The 11,172-nt window shown below is 41.9% G+C and overlaps 1 long non-coding RNA gene across 1 annotated transcript; it reads right to left on the reverse strand.

Moving 5' to 3' along the window:
• Window positions 1–1,252: 1,252 nt before the first annotated feature.
• On the reverse strand, window positions 1,253–8,333 carry LOC148153311 (uncharacterized). The gene is made up of 3 exons (XR_015761595.1): window positions 8,290–8,333; window positions 2,192–2,272; window positions 1,253–2,045 (listed from the first exon to the last, which is right to left on the reverse strand). It is a non-coding gene; the product is annotated as an uncharacterized LOC148153311 (long non-coding RNA).
• Between the last annotated feature and the right edge of the window lie 2,839 nt (window positions 8,334–11,172).

Below are 11,172 nucleotides of genomic sequence, written 5' to 3' on the forward strand. Positions count from 1 at the left end.
GACAGATATGGTTTTATGCAGACCCACTTTGCCCAACAGACAATTAGAAACACACAAAGATACAAGTTCATGCTGAGAAACTCAGAGACACAAACAACCCTGCAGGATTCAAACTGAGTGGGAGCAGAACACATGAACACACACAAACACACAGGCTGGTGAGAACTTCTAACTCCTGACCAGCTCAGTTTCTGGAGACGCCGCCTTCGGCCAGGAGCTGCTCTAGAATATCTCTGCTGGTTTTCTGCTTCAGAATAGATGAGTGTTACAGCTAAATTGAAAGAGTCTGTTTCCCAGCATTAAGAGGAAACAGTCAGAGAGGAATGTATATTTATTGGATCCAGTGATTGAGCCTAGTCAGAGGTAACAGCAGCCAGAACTTATTCATTTGCAGTTCATGGAACAGCATAGCCCTGTTGAAGCACTAATGGTTATCCTGAGGCCAAAAACTCTCATTGTATGTAGTGTTTTTGTGTATTTCTAATGGTTTTCTCTGTTGCATTGTGTCTGTTCTGTGGTTTTATGATGGCTTTTTGCTGTAAAATCAGAGCAGTAAGAAAAATCCTCCTCATGGATGCTAAAATCTCTCAGCCCTTTGCTGGCAGTGTGTCTTCTTCAAACATTGACTTTTAATAGTCGAACCCAACGATTCCTCAGGAGAACACCTGCTTCACTGCTGTACTAAAACTCACCTGCTCTTTGTTGAAACCAAACCAGCCAGGGATTTTTGGTGGAGCGCATTAGGTTTTCTCTCTTCCACGCTACATGTTCACTGATGTAACAGAGTCAAATGTGAGGTCGTCTGGTTTTTTGACACAGAAGAGGATTTCCTCTGGGAAAGCTCTTCAAGCTGAGCACACAGTTGTTGTGGCCTCTTATTTGGGAGCTGAGAGTATCGTTCTGCTGCTGCAATGAGCCACAACACAAACAAGTTCATCTCCTCTCCTTCACTGAGCTGCCTGTAATTTCACAGTGGACATTTCCACTCGTCCAGCCCACATCACAGCTCTGCCACTCATCCCTCCGACTCAGTGAAAAACATCGCATGCCTCCACCTCCACCGCAGCATGCCCTAAATATAACACCTCCTCCAACAGCGCCACCACCCTCCATTCCTGCTCTCTGCATGCTGGGATTGTCTGCGTTCACTCAGGACCACAGACTTCCTCCATGTCCAACTCTGGATGGAACTGTGTGTGTTTGCGGCACTTCTTCTTCTCCTTCTTCTTCTTCTTCTTCTTCTCAATCATCCTTCTGAACTTTACAACTAGCACTTTAATTAGTCAGCCACAAATATGGAGGCAGAGCGACGGCGCCGGGGCCAGTTTCAGAGAGAAAGGGCCCCGAGCAGAGGAGGAAGTCCAGACGGAGACCTGGGGCCCACAGTCTGGAGATCAGTTCCCAGCCCAGGGCCCGGCCCCGTCATCAGCAGCTCACTCTGAGTTACAGACTCTCAGCTGACAGCAAACTGCGGCACTCTGCCCCTAGTGGACAGGAGAGGAAACACAAGAGATGGACTGATGGAGTTTGGAGGCTCTGAGTTTGATGTTAGACTTTTGACAAGTTTATGCAGAAACATAAACATGTCATGTCAATAGATGCAATAAGTAGCAGAAAATAATCACAACCAATGATCAATAATTTACAATAACATATTCCATCACTATGAGACAAACAGGTTTTGATTTGTTGTTTTTTTCACTGTAAAGATATAAACTATATCTGTATCATGTTCATTATGTGCTGCTTTGATTTTGTTTCTATATTGTTCAGTTCACAGTTAAACTCTCTAACAGAGCAGCAGAGGAAGGCTGTGTTTCTATTTAAACTTCAGGATGTGATGAGTTCCTGCAGCATCTGGAACTTCAAGTCTGATCAACATGAAACAGTTGGAGGTTCAGCAGAGGCTTTGCTTCTCCACTGTGATCTGTGGGTTTCTCTCTCTGCATACTTGTTGTTGTGGATGTCCGCCTCAAAAAGATGTTTGGAGATGAAGTGGTACTCCACACCGTCACTCTCCTGGTTCTTCTTGGGCCGACTGGTATCTGGGGGAGGGAGAGAGAGAAAGGTTGTTTCATGTTGTGTTTGCTGTTAATTTTGGTGACTGTATGATGTTTTTAAGTGTAAAGTACTTTCATGTGTCCATGATGAGTCGTTGTATAAAAGCAGCAGACGACTGCAGGGAACTTACGTGGGATGGTCACACCGAAGTGCTGAGGGTCTGAGATCAACAGCTTCCTCTTGAGTTCATTCATGCCGACCCCTGAAGGTCCTGGACAGAAAAAGAAAAAAAAACAGAAACATCCCATAAATGTTCAGCAAAACCAGCAGAAAAAATGTCTGTTTCCTTGAAGATTCTTCAGGCTCTTCTAGTTCTCAGCTGGAAAAAGGAAATACAGCAGCAAACATTTTGATAAGTTACAGGAGAAAAAGCACAAAGTGACTAGGAGTCAAATGAGTGATGGGTTCACAGCCGGGTTCTGTTGTTGCTGATGCAGCCTCACGCTGATCCTACAGAACCCTTCAGAACCGGGCCGTTTGGTCCTGAACTCGTCCTGCTGGTTGGACGGCTGTAGATTATGACCAGACATGCTTTAATACTTGAACAGAATTTGACCTCAGTTCCAGTGAAAGTCTCCAACTTTCCTTCCTCCACAGAGAAATCAACCAGTTTCATGGAGGAGCTGAAGAAAAGAAAAAAAAGCTTTTTTCTCCAACTGCTGCGGGTCAGCTGGACTCTCCACCAGCAGAATAAGTGGGAGCAGACAGACTGATGACAACATGCTGATTAATGCTTTTTTTTTTTTTTTTTTTACAGTGGCTCATATGAAGAACCAGGAGAATTAAACTCAGAGAGCAGATGCTTTTGGTTCATTAAAGACCTCTGAACTGAAAGCTTCTGATGGTTTATTCACCTGTCTCATAATAATAATTGGAAACAAAGACGGAGATCATTTTTTTCTTTGGCAGAACCTGGAGCCTCTTTAACGTCCCCTGGGTTCTCCACTCTCCTTCTGCCTGAAAGCCAGACACAAATCTCATCATTAATTCACAAACACATTCTCTTACAGCACTTAATGAGTGAAGATGGAGCAGAAAGAAGAAAATGATCTTGTATAAACCTGTTCTTTTCTCTATAATTATTCAAATAAATGTTCATTTCCGCATACATTAAATCAGCGACAATGATGCAAACAATCATTTTCCTCATTATTAACTCAGATGTTGGGGTTGCTGTGGTGACGCAGGAGTCAAGCACAACCCCCATAAGTAGGCCTTAGTCCTTGACGCTGATGTCACTGGTTTGATTCCCAGCCTGGTGGCCTTTACTGGACGTCTTCTCTCTCTCTCTCTTAACCTACTTTACTGTCTCAGCACTTTCAAATAAAGGTCATTAGAGCCAAAAAAAAAACCCTCAAACGTGTGCAAGACTTAAAAGTTTTGGTAACACTTTATTTGAAGGGGGGTGAATAAGACTGACATGACACTGTCATAAACACCTGTCATGAACATGAATAAACCTTCATGAATATTTATGACTGTTGTCATAAAGTGTCATTCTGTAAATTATGACACTTTTAATACAAAGTTGACATTATTCAAAATGTCTTTGTTATGACAACTTGACATTAACTAAGAAATCATTACTGTTTAAACTTTACCTTTAATAACATAAAGATACCTAATTTTTAAAGTGCAATCAGTAATTATTTTATAACAAATTTATATCAATAATGATTTCTTGGTTAATGTCAAGTTGTCATAAAAAAGACATTTTGAATAATGTCAACTTTGTATTAAAAGTATCATAATTTACCGAATGACGCTTTATGACAACAGTCATAAATATTCATGAAGGCTTATTCATGTTCATGACATGTGTTATGTCATGTTTAAGACGGTGTCATGACAGTTTTATTCACCCCCCTTCAAATAAAGTGTTACCAAAGTTTTTTATCCTTATAAAGTGTTTTGAATTCATTCATAGTGGAGCTTTTTTTTTTTCTCAACTCCTCATCCAAACTGTTCCATAGTTTTAATGATATGCACAGCTTTACTTTTCAAATGCTATTGTCACTTCGAATGGAGGACAGGAGTCGGACTCCTGACTACCGCGGGCTAAAGTCTCTGTATGCGGGGCGCCGTGCTAACCACCGCGCAACGCCCCTATTGCGGTAGCCTATGCTGTAATTTACAGATTGTCTTTGTTAAATTATTTACATTTTTATACAATTTGAGCTTTCTGACAAACTCACCTAGTCCACCTTCTGTCATTTCCTTGGAAAAATCTGTTTTGTCGTGATTGCGACTAGTCGACTAGCCCAGAAAAAAGTCATTGCAGAGAAAAGAATCGACTAGTCAACTAATTGATGCAACCCCTATTTCAGATTGTGCCAGGAAGCCGGAGTGCCCGGAGAGAAACCTGCAAACAGGAAACCTGTCAAATCTTTTTACCTTTTGCCCCATAAATTTAAATCAGACTCATGTTTGGTCCCAGTCAGATTTCTCCAGCCTCAAAACGGTTACTAGGTCTTCTAGGATTCTTTTCTTCTTCCGATGTTAATATTTTTAGCTCCTCTCCAAAGGGCCCTTTGCCATCTTCCAGAGGAGGGGCTGGAGAAATTAACCTCTGGTGTTTGATCAGTTCTTTTCATAAATGTAAATGAAACCGTTTTTGGACATGTCTTCACTGCAGTCGCTGTCTGCAGTGAAGACATGCTCGTTGTGTGCCTTTACGGTTCGTTCTCCCTTCATTAAGTAACAGTAGATGTCTATAAGCTTTGGATTCCCACAGATGACGGAGGACAGGTGGTACGTCTCCGTCCCACATTCTGCAGGCACCTCTATGGTCTGAGTGGCTTTTGTTTGGTACTTCCTGGTAAACCTGTGCAGAAAAAACACCAGCACCTTGTTTTCGGCCAGGCAATGTTTTTTCTGCCAGGGTGACCCGCAGCCTGAACATTGGCGTTTGCATGCCAAATCCAACCAGTACTCAAGGAGTATAGATATACTAGTTGAAAATAATATCAGTGGAAGGGCAATCAGGGCGTCATTGTTCAGGAGCCTGAGGGAAGTGGCTCCACAGTTTGAGAGTACACTTTAGCTGGTTGGGTGGAGAAGAGCCGGTTAATCCTCCTGGCTTCATTCTCTCTCGTGTATCTCTTTAGGCGGCTGGCCAAGGCTTGAAGCCTTTGTTTGGCAGTTTCGAGTGCTTCAGGTATGGGCATCTGGCTGTACTTCTTGGGTACTGATCTTTTCATTGCACCCCTTAGGAGCTCTGACAGTTGGCTCACTTCCCTCCTTGTTATCTTGATCTTAGCCTCTAACCGTCTTTTCCATGGTGGATATTGGGTCTCATGGTTGCTCTTATAGCCAAGCATCTCAAGGATCACTGATGCTGAGTTGTATATCAGTTCATTGGTTTCAGTTATGGTGTTGGTAGGGATCGTTCTCAATGCTGCATTCACATCTTCAATGAGACTTTCTGATGGTACTTCACTCAGCCGTTGTAATTGGCGTAAGGGTTGTCTGGTGTTCATTCGGGCCATGATTCTCTCTCTCAGGTCAGTTGCTGCCTCGTTCAGTTCAGATGGTTCGTTCATTACTGGGGCTACATACCCAGTCTCTGGGCGGGTAGTTGTAGTTAACTCCCTTCTGACCTGGCGTCCTGGCTCCTCCCCTTTGTGTTGTACCTTGTCAATCTCAAGTTGTGATAGCAGTTGCCGTTTGCGGATGTTGGAACACTGAGCTACTAGTTGTTTGGCAGTTGGTGTCGACTGGGGAAGTCGAAGTAACCATTCCTCCCACAGTCTTTGCATGTAACCCCTCTGACTAGGGTTACTTGAGTAGTAGCATTCCAACAGATCCATGTTTTCATCTCTCGCCCATTTCTGTCTTGTGCCAGTAGCCCATTATATATATATATATATATATATATATATATATATATATATATATATATATATATATATATATATATATATATATATATATATATATATATATATATATATATATATATATATATATATATATATATATATATATAACATTTGTAAGACAACAAAGGAGCATTTCTATCATCTACCAACACTGGAATGTGGACAAAACACTAATCTATGTACGACACGATGTGAACAAACCGGCTGACGGCTCAGGTTGGGGTTGTCAGGTAGGTTTCACAGCTACCTGTGAAGCTACAGAGGTCAGAAAAGCAGTCGGAGGAACGGAGGAGCTGAGTGGTCAGCTGATTTATTCAGATCAGGAAGTGGAGTTCGTTTGGACTTGGGTTGAGGAATGTGGGAGGAATGCAGCACTGCCGTTTGAACCGGGTTCTGTTGTTGTAGCCGTGAAGGTGGCAGAGCGCGGTAATAGAGGCTCTGTAGTGATCCTTATCTCAGTAGTGCAGACAGTCAATCCAGCAGGAACCAGACCTGCACACACAGGCTGAGGGGGAAACATGGAGCCTCTGGATCAGAGGGACCAACACAGACGAGGTCCAACAGAACCAGCAGCTCCAGTTTGAAGCCACAGCCAGCAATAAAGCAGAAGTGCTGCTGTTTTCTCTGAGCTGTGCTCCTGGGTTTTTCTCTTGCTTCAGCACTAAAAGTATCAGACTATGAAGCGCCAAAGCCGCCAAAAACTGGACATAGAGACACTCACGCGGGACAGAATGAGCAGCACCCGCTAATGTTGACCCATGGGTCAAAATTTCTGTCCAAATTATAACTTACATCTCAAAAACAAAACCTGCACTGATGATGATTTTAGCGACACAAACGAAGCACTAAAGAAGTAGCCCACTATGGTTTGTTTTGGAGCAAGATGAGAGGGATGGTGACCTCTGGATGACCTCAAAAAATTATTTTTAATATCTCAGAAACCAAAGCAGCACAAACGAAAATTTATTGGCACAAACGGAGCACTAACCACTTGGTGTATTTGCTGGAGTTTTTTTAGATGGGTGGGGTGTTAGCTTCACTCAGCTGCGTACAGATCACACAGCCTGTATGTCCAGGTTTTGTTAGACTGCTGCTCCACCGCAGCAGCAGAGACATGAGCAGGCAGCAGCTTTTCATCAACACAAGCTTTAAAGGGGCAGCAGTGTGAGCTTCTTGAGCGTCACATCATGTTATGATGTAATTCCCTTAAAAAACATACCTGGTGTGTTGCTTTGAAACGCCGCAGTTGCGAAATTGTGCTTTTTTGACATTAGCAGATTATGGACAACGTTTTTCACAGATTTGTAATGCAATCGCAACTAGATATGGGTCAGTTCTTGAAAAACAGAGACAGTTGTTAAATAAGGAAAATCCAACGAGTCTGGCCAGAAGAAGGACAGCAGATCAACAGACAGAAAGCAGAGTCTTTCTTCCTCCACTTCACTGAGTGTCCAAATGTCCACAGACTGCCCTCCACCCTGTGGAAGACAGGTGGGACGGGTTCAGCTCTTTGTTAGCAGCTCGAACTGATGAAGCCCATACTCTGAGTACCAAGGCCTGGCCAATCAGGCGACAGCTTGGAGTAGAGAAATAAAGGAGGGAAACGTTCTCCACCTTCAAGATTAGATGTTTCTAAAAAAAACCTCCTGAAATATCTAACCGAAGCTGCTGGAACAGATGTGTGAGCTTTCCTTTGATTAATGGAAACATTGAAGAGATTCCCAATGAAAACTTCAGGAATGATGTTTCTCCGTTTGTCTGAGAAGTTCTTCTCATTTTTGTTCTCATCAGAAACCTAAAAAGGGAAAACAAGGAGAAGTCGACAGCTCCCTGCTGCTCCAGTTGGTCCAGACAGAGATTTAAAGCTTCACTGCTGCACCTGGCTCAGCTCATTGTTCCAACATTTACTGCCAACACTCGTCTTCCAACCACAAACCCAGAAGGAGGAACCACTAAATTCAATTCAGGACCTCGGCACATCATTGTGAAGCTCTTTGGGGAGCCTAGCAGCAGCGGCTGCTCCATACAGGTGCTACCAGTTCCATCATCTGGACAGGTTTAAAGGACACAGAGAGAGAGGTGCAGGAGGTGAAAGCGTTTAATGGGACTGACTGATGCGAGTTCTGCACCGTCTATCCTTCTGAGAGCTAAATTAAGGACCGCGTGTTTCTCCTGGGTCATGGAAGACTGAGGCCCATCCATCTGGAGCTTCTGGACTCCCAGAGGTCACACATCTAGAAGTGTTTGAGAAGTTTCATTAAAACAGTTTCTACAGAGCCAAGTCTAACAGCAGCAGAGTGAGAGGTGAGCAGTGATTTCACTGATTACCATCGGGCTCTTTACTCACCCACTAGGACCACCAGCCTGTGTTTAGCTCCACTCTGCCTTTATTAAAACAGAAATAGTATTTTACTATTTAATAGTATTATTTAAAAATAATATTCCATCACCAACAAAATTATTCTAAACCATCTGTTGGTGAAAACTTGGCCCCACAGCAGCTCGTCAGTTGAAGACATCTCTCAGATCCTGTCAGATCTTTGATGGAGGTTTTTTTTTAAGACACAACAGTCACATTCTGTTAGTTAAAGTTTTCACACACTTTGTTTACCTAAACATGGCTTATGTTTGGTACAAGAAAATCTGAACTATTAATGTAAAATAGCTAAAACTACACTACACAAAACACAAACTCTAACAAAGTATTTTTGTTTTTGACCAGTTTCTAGTGGATATATCTCATCACATTTGAAGGAAGACAAAACTGACTTATAAGTAAATTTTCTTCAAAATATACCAGCTTAAGTCTAATTCTTAAATATTGATGAAAGTGCTCGTTCCATTGCCAGATTCCTTTTACTTATAATTTGGGGAAATATCTTGTCATAGGTGAAATAATCTGCCAATAGAACAAGTATTTTTCCATCAAACAAGCTTCTATATTTTTCTGAAAAGTTACTTATAAATTAGTTTTGTCTTATTTCAAGTGTGATAAGATATTTGCAGCAGAAACTAGACCACAATTATTTAGTAATTCTTTGTGTTTTTGGAGTGTTGAGCCCACACCACTTTGCAACTGCTTTAAATCACCAGATTTAGCTGAACTGCAACCTCGGAGCGACACAAAGACTTCTTAATAGACTGATTCATTGTGCAAACGCTGATCTCATAATGATTTAAAGTATTAAAAGCAGACATTCGTATTTATTAGATGTTGCTGAAACCTGAAAAGTTATAAATCTCTCTGTCTGCCTGCTGCCTTTAACTGAGACTTTATTTCACTTTTATGATTTCATTATATTTTAATCAGTAATAAATAAAAGTCAGATGCATGATGCAGAACGAATGAAGCAAAATGAAATGAAGTGAGAGACTAAATAACAGCCTCATACTTTCCACAACATCCTCAGACAGCTGTGTTTCTCTGCTGACTAACAGCTCAGTCACATTTTTCTCAGCTTGTTCTTTTCCAAACAGTCCCTTAATAAGAGACGGACCTGCCGACCAACGCTGAGCTCCAGATGAAACACGCTGTAAGTCACACCAGCACAACAACACTGCTTTTGGAGAAGCTCGTGTGTGTATGAGAAGCAGTGAAGGCACGCGGCCTGGATATAGTCTTACACTGAACTGAGGCAGACTTTGTTCCACTCTGGCCAAGCTGTGGCTTTCATGGTCTGTGCCATCTCTCCTGTGAGTAATCTACTCATTCAGCACCAGAACCCCTCTTCCCTCCCCCTCACAGTGGAAAACATCCCCCCATTCATCTACATTTCTCCTGTAAAAAGCCATCAAACTGGAACTGATATAGAAAAAGTTGGCATTATCACAATGACCAATCAGAGTGGAGCGTTAGTGATATCCTGTTGAAAGGGAAAGAGACAGGTTCTGAAGATTTAGATCCAAAAAACTCACACTGGTCACTCATTGAGCTCAATGTAAACAATCTGCTCGCTGATTAAGCTTCGAGTCAAACTACGAAACTTAATTCTGTTCACTATGCTGCCATCTCTCTTAATCAGAGTGAAGAGGGTCCAGTTTTATACTGAAATTGGACCCAAGCAATTATTTCAGTCCAGTTGAAGATGGTCCCACCAGTACGACAGAGGATTAGGGCCTTCTGACTTTTGATCTCAGAAGATTAAAGTCAGAATTCTGAGAAAAAAAAGTCTAAATCCTTTTTCTTTTTTTTTTCCATTGGCCCTAATCATCTTCTGGAGCCATGGTGTTCAGAATAGCATCGGCTTCAGGTTTCTGCAGCTTCTCTCCAGAAGAAAACAGGAACCGCTTGAAGAGCCAGAACAGTTATTCTTCAACAGACATTTTATCTTTTGTTGGACAAGACGGTAGGGACAGACATTAACATGATCTAGTATGGATGGATTGACTCATATACAAATGAAATGATAAAATTAAGGACATTTGGGAAGAAAACCTTCCGTCAGTAGATGGCAATGTGAAAGAGGATGATCAAAGGAGAAAGCTTAAGAGAGGGAGAGGAATGTAGGATATACATGCCACAAAGATCCAATATCTGCCTCCTCAGTGAATTGGGTCAAATCAGAATTGTTCTAGCTACTGTGTTAACTTGCTAGCTAGATAGTTAGTTAGATAAGCAGCTAGCTAGATAGTTGGATAGGCAACTAGCTAGACAGATATTTAGGAAGGTAGCTAGATAGTTGGATGGGCAACTAGCTAGCTATAGCTAGCGAGCTACATAGCTAGTTGGCAATGTAGCTAGCTAGCACTCTCTACACAGCATTCAAAACACATAAAACATTAAAAAATTAAAAATTAATTGATTAAAAACCAGAACACTGATCCTGAAGGGGTTTTCTGTGAGTCTTACTGTAGAATGTTTAATGCTGTAAGTGAAGAAAATGCCAAATCTGGAAATGAGAAGTACTCAGATGGAGTTATTTGGTGGACAAATAAGAAGATGGATTTATTTAATTCAGCAGAGACATGAGGTGTAACTGAAGGAGACCCACATTTCTGTTGGAAGCTCTCTGCAGCTCCTCTGAGCCCAGTTTCCAGTCTGATAATGTTTCACAGCCATGCAGGAAATTTAGCAAGTGTGTAAGGAAAGCAGCTGGCAGCCTCTGTAAGCTGAAGCTACAAACTACCCACTCAGACTCCAACGTACTGAGAACCACTACAACCCTTGGCCTAACAAATATCTACAACTATAGCTGCATTTCCATTACAAATGTGTGGAAAACTTTGTCAA

This window comes from Poecilia mexicana, unplaced genomic scaffold, assembly GCF_051168715.1.
Source record: "Poecilia mexicana isolate PSO_F unplaced genomic scaffold, ASM5116871v1 scaffold_20, whole genome shotgun sequence".
Classification (NCBI taxonomy): Eukaryota; Metazoa; Chordata; class Actinopteri; order Cyprinodontiformes; family Poeciliidae; genus Poecilia; species Poecilia mexicana.